The following is a 6,151-nucleotide window of genomic DNA, read 5'->3' as shown; positions in this document are numbered from 1 at the left end:
TGTAGTTGATTTCCTCCCAACCCCAAAACCCTTTATGTAATAGCTCTGTTTCTTCAGATCTCAATGTAGCTCAATCTATTGGCCTGATTTTTCTTGGTTATTTTTTCTTCTTCATCCACGAACATAGAAATTACAATGTTTTACATGAATATCGGTATGTATTTGTAATGTTTTGGTACATACTTCAAATTCCATGACACTTGCAGACACATCGTGCATATCAAACCCGTAGATTGGAGAAAAATTCGTCGGCGTTTTCACGAACTGACGCTATTTCGATTTTGGTCAAAATTTTCAAAATCGAGATATTGGTACCAAATGAAAGTGCTTTCAAAACTCTACCGAATCACAAAATTTTAGATCACAAAATTAATTATTCTTAATTTTATCAAAGAAAGAAAAAAACGACGGTACTCGAAATATCGAGAAATTGAGAAAAAGGAGTTTCACGAACCGACGCACGAAAGATACGCCGGTTCGTAAAACCCGAATTGGATACGGTGAAGAGCAATGCGGGTTTCACGAACTGTCGCAGTTGCGTTACTTTGAGCTTTGTTCAACTTACTGGCCTAGAATTAGGTTTTGGCCCTAATCCAGATCTCAGAGTGAGAACCAAACCTTCTGAAAGATGAATGACGGCCTAAGCCAGCCCACTGTCCACGAGTGAAGTGAATGGTAAGCTATAATCCTATTAAAATCATGCTCAAAATAACAGTTTCAGTTGGACTACCATAACCATTAATTGCGGTAGTGTGTAGTCCCATGTATTCAATCGCGTGATGCTTATGAAGCCTAGTCTGTAAACGCCATACAATTTCAAATTAGATCCCAAATCATATTATTTATTGTTTCTTTTCAACTTATGTCGTTACTTCTGAGACTACTGAGTACTGTAGTCGTAACGTCTGTGTGCAAGACATGCAGATTGCAAGATTTCAAAGTCTCGAAGACACTATTTAAAGCCTTGACTTTTGAGTTGAAAATGAAATCATGAGATTGACAAAGTAGGCGTACTAAACAAAAAAAAAAAAAAGTCTAACAGTAAAACTCAAAGGAAGAGTAAAGAATAAAGTTAGACATGTTAGACTTTTACTTTCAAGTCTAACTATTAAGTCTAAGTTAAGACTTTACTTGTAATACCGGTACCAGTTACTAAAACTAAGATCAGCTGAAGTCTAAGACCAAGTTAACTACACGCAGCCGCGACAAAACGCGGCTACACCTCTATTCCTTCGCAGACGTTGTCATTTTTCAGTGTGGTTGTGCGACTCCTTCATGAATATCTTTATTAATCGTGGAAAACTAAAATACAAGGAATTATCGTAATCTATGATAATCATTCAATAATCGATATGCGATTTTTTGTTTAATTACGTCAAAAACTCACCGAAATCTGTGGCTGAAATCAGGTTTGTAAACGTCCTTATTGCTTCACTCCTCATCTGCGTGTTATTATGAATGGCATTCACTCTCGTATGCTACAACGTACAACGTAGGTAGTCGGAGAGGCGCCCTCTAGCTCTCCGACTACCTACGTTGTACGTTGTAGTATACGAGAGTGAATGCCATTCAAATAACACGCAGATGAGGAGTGAAGCAATAAGGACGTTTACAGACCTGATTTCAGCCACAGATTTCGGTGAGTTTTTGACGTAATTAAAGAAAAAATCGCATACTGATTATTGAATGATTATCATAGATTACGATAATTCCTTGTATTTTAGTTTTCCACGATTAATAAAAATATTCATGAAGGAGTCGCACAACCGCACTGAAAAATGACAACGTCTGCGAAGGAATAGAGGTGTAGCCGCGTTTTGTCGCGGCTACGTGTAGTTAAGACCAAGTCAAATTAACACAGTTCAGAGCCATACCGGTACACGGTAGTCTAGCTCTAGATCTACATCTAGACTAGTGGTAATAGTAGGTAGAGTCCACCCATTTTTTCCCCCAATCTTTACTGGTCCATTCCTGAAAAAGTTACTGGTCAGTGTCCAACAGTGATTTTTCCTGGTCAGGGACCGTCGGACCAGTGCCAGTGTGCAGCGTTGGTGTAGATGTCATCTATGACAGTATGTGGTCTAGTGATACTACCTAAACACTACGAGTACTCTACAGGTTAGGTGGCTTTCCTGTACAGTGCAGTGTTAAAGTATACTTGTGAATTCAGCCCTAGTACCGTACTGTGTGTAGTGTATGTCTAACGTTAGTTCGAGTGGAGTACCTAAGCACAGCGGTGGGGCTTTTTTCCCCTAAAACTTGTGAATGTGGCCCAACCAAATGGCGTTTATATATTTACGCTTGATTGATAGTGATACAGTGGCGCTGTCGATTTCCACAGCAGCCATACATAATCTTTTGTCCTTTCTTCTTTCCTTATTTCCCTTTGTTCTTTCACACTTTTTATTCTTGGAATCGAAGGACTTCTAAGAAATGTCCCTCGACTGATTTAACCAGGACTCTTGAGTTCTGGTAAACCTAACCTAACCGAGTAACCGTTAACATTTGTTAGGCCTAACATAACAGTAACACTGACTTAGCCCTGTATTGACTTTGTCTTTGGCCGACTTACTGAGATGGCGAGTCTAACTCTTTAACGTTAGTCTAAACGTAGTCGTTCGATCTGTCAGTGTCAGTGTCACCGGCTTTTGTATATGGTGCCATCTCTAACGTACGTTAACAAGTTGATGTTAGTTATCTATGTCAACTTACTGAGTCAGTTATAGTGGTACTGTCATCCTGTTGGATATCGCCGCAATATCATCCGTGACGTGTTAATTTCGTGTCACAAAGACAAAAGTTGCCAAGATCTAATAGTATTAGATGTCTAGATCTAGATGTAGTCTAGATCTATAATATAAATTTTGTGAACCACTGGTAACTTAAAAGTGAAAGGTCTAGACTTCACTTAGTCTATAATTAGACCAGACATTCATGAGGCAAAGGCCTATTTAGTAGATCTATTCTTATTCTATTTTAACGTCAATTCCTACTAACTCGCCACGTGTTATTTCTAAGGCCAAGGACTTCCAGGTTAGTGATTTTTTTTTTTCATAAATACCAAACAGCAGACGTGTTTCATTTGCATTCTTGTGCAGACTTCATGAAAATATGTGCAGTATCAAAGAAATATGATGCACATGACAATGCCAGTGTTTTATAGGTGAATGGTTAATACCTTTAAAAGCTGAATGATAATGTAGAGTCTAGGTCTAATTAAGATGTTACAGTCTCTGATAAGAAACAGGTTTGATTGTCATAGACTGTTTCCCAAATGCAGGTACATGTAGTGATATTCAGCTATTTCAATGCAATGCCTTGTTTACAAATACATGTAGATTTATATTCATGTGAATGATGATTCAATTTCTACATGAGACATACCAAGTGCTAAACATAATATCTTGCATCAGTAAAATGTGTAAATGAAGAGACAATTTGAATATGCATCAAATACGAACAGCAGCATTTTTTGACATTCTTTGATCCTGCATAGGCCTACCATTTTGTTTTATGTTTAATATAAATAGAGCAAAATAATTTCAACTTCAGTTTTGTTGGCTGATTTTTTTTTTTCTTCTCAAAATTAAAGTTGTATCTTGTGCCATGATGTTTGATTTTAATCAAAAGTTCTTAATTTCTTTCTTTTCTTTCAGATGACTGGTGCCATGTAGTAGCGAAGAACTGGACTGTCTCAGAAAAGAAAAGGAAAAGTACAGGGTCGTGTATATCACCAACGGATGTGAATACAATGGTAATGTAGAGTCTAGGTCTTATTAAGATGTTAAAGTCTCTGATAATAAACAAGTTTGATTGTCGTAGACTCTTTCCCAGATGCAATTAGTAATATTCAGCTTTTTCAAAGCAATGCCTTGTTTACAAGGACATGCAGATTTATTCATGTGAATAATAATTTAAATTCTACATGAGACTTACTAAGTGCTAGACATAAGATCTTGCATCATTAAAATATGTAAAAGGCGAGACAATTTGAATATGCATCAAAAACAGCAGTATTTTTTTTGACATTCTTTGATCCTGTATACCGTTTTGTTTTATGTTTAAATAAATAGAGCAAAATAATTTCAACTACAGTTTAGTTGGCTGATTTCTTTTTCTCAAAATAAAAGTTGTATCTTGTATCATGATGTTTGATTTTAATCGAAAGTTCTTAATTTCTGTCTTTTCTTTCAGATGACTGATGCCATGCAGTAGCGAAGAGCTGGACTGTTTCAGAGAAGAAGAAAAAAGTACAGCATCGTGCTGATCATCAAGGAATGTGAATACAATGGCTTAGGAGAGAAGACAATCTACAGATAGGATAGAAGGGAGAAATTGGGATGAAGGGCGACAACATAAGGACGGTATATCTACAGTGAAATGTGATTGTAAAGTGGAAACATGAAAGGAGATCCTAAGATTGAAGGTGAAAACAATGCATTCCATTCTGTGATGTCATAATTACAATTTTGCTACACTTTAATAACACTACAGAGAGACATTTATATCAAGGAAAGCTTCATGTGGATGTGGAACGTTAGATTTTTTTAAGTGTTCATTGGTATGTATTTCATGATAATAAATCTTGAAGGTTTTGTGTGGTAATCATAACCTTGTGATAAATCTTGATAGATTTCTAAGTGCACATTGGCAATATTTAGATGATGCTGTAATCAGATTAAGTTCTATTCTCCTTTATTCTTTTATTTATTATTTTGTTGTCTTCAACCCACTTTGAATGTGTCACGTATGATTCTTATAAACATGGGAACATGCACTCCATGTAAATGATAGGACTTTTCACAAATTGACATAATTATTCAACCATCACTAGACTGTTCTAAGATGTTCTTTATCTAACTAAAATTGTAAATTATGATACGTGTATGTTCCCATGCAAACTCACAACAAAATACAGAAATTTGAGTTCTTTTAATAATAATTCATTATGTCTCTAAATTCACGATTAAAGAAAGTGACTGCAATAAGGATGTCAAACATCGTATATTAAAATAATAGATTATTCATTTGTCTCCATCCGTAGTAACGCACTCAACTGCAGTGTGCAGTTTGTAGGCTGCTGTGAAAAAAAAATCACAGGCAGCCCAAGCAGGATTCGAACCCACGACCTCTGGATTACTAGACCAGCGTCATAACCACTAGACCACCAGAGTGCCCTGGCGCTACCTTTACACATGAATAATTAAGTATAGAAGGGCTTGGGGGCGCTTCGAAGTTTACTGCTCTTATTAAATATGTACATGTCATTTGCAACTCAACTAAAGATGATTAAACACACTGAAATTCTTACTTTAAATGATATTCATAATCTGTTTCTTTTTTTTTTCTTTAATAGCTTGGGATGTACACTTTATACATTGTATCGGTCTACATTTCGCCTACAATATGGAATTCTTTACTTCGAGACGTTTGTTTTTAACAAACAAAAAATTAAGAGTCCTTGAAAGGTGCTGTAAAACAGTGGTGTTTGTTTGTTTGTTTGTTTTTTGGTGGGGGGGGGGGGGGAGGGGAGTCAAATTAGCCTTGGCCCCTCTCCGCCGTCTTTTTTTTTTTTTCCTTTAGCTGCATATTTTTTAGTCATCACATGAAAATTCGTCTGCATCCACCCCGTAGTTTTGCTGATGACCTTTCTTTTTAATTATTTTAGCCACACACAATTTTGGCTGAATTTCCCCAACCCTCTTGTGAATTTGCTAGTACATGTACTAAAACACATTCTCAGAATGTGTTTATAGTACTGGTGGATTAAAGATTCACAGGGAGGGGGGGGGGGGTCGGCCAAAATTTCTCTTTTCTCATAATACAAGCCTTCGGGGCGAAAGGCTGATATTATGGGCTTTCTACACACATTTTTAGATGCTAATTATTGGTTAACATGAGCATGATCATTTATGTTGTGATTAATTTGTTTCCTTATATATGTATGACTTCTATTAGAGACTTAATTGGCTTGGCACTCCTTACATCGACCTATTTTAGACACCCATTTCCCTCTCTCGTGCTTTTTCTCTACTGTCCTGTGAATAGTGTAACTACATGTACATGCAGTACCTCTTCTCTTCGGATACCTCGACGTCGGATAAGCCGAATATCACTTACCTCGGGGGCAAAATGAAAGTCCCTATTGTTC

The 6,151-nt window shown here is 36.6% G+C and overlaps 1 long non-coding RNA gene across 1 annotated transcript; it reads left to right on the top strand.

Annotated features, from left to right (window-relative positions):
* Positions 1-526: 526 nt before the first annotated feature.
* On the top strand, positions 527-4,298 carry LOC140241253 (uncharacterized). Its single transcript, XR_011902067.1, has 3 exons — positions 527-675; positions 3,657-3,754; positions 4,195-4,298. It is a non-coding gene; the product is annotated as an uncharacterized lncRNA (long non-coding RNA).
* Positions 4,299-6,151: the final 1,853 nt, after the last annotated feature.

This window comes from Diadema setosum, chromosome 17 (assembly GCF_964275005.1).
Source record: "Diadema setosum chromosome 17, eeDiaSeto1, whole genome shotgun sequence".
Taxonomy (NCBI): Eukaryota; Metazoa; Echinodermata; class Echinoidea; order Diadematoida; family Diadematidae; genus Diadema; species Diadema setosum.
The sequence above is the reverse complement of the archived record's forward strand: the minus strand, read 5'-3'. Positions and strand labels throughout refer to the sequence as shown.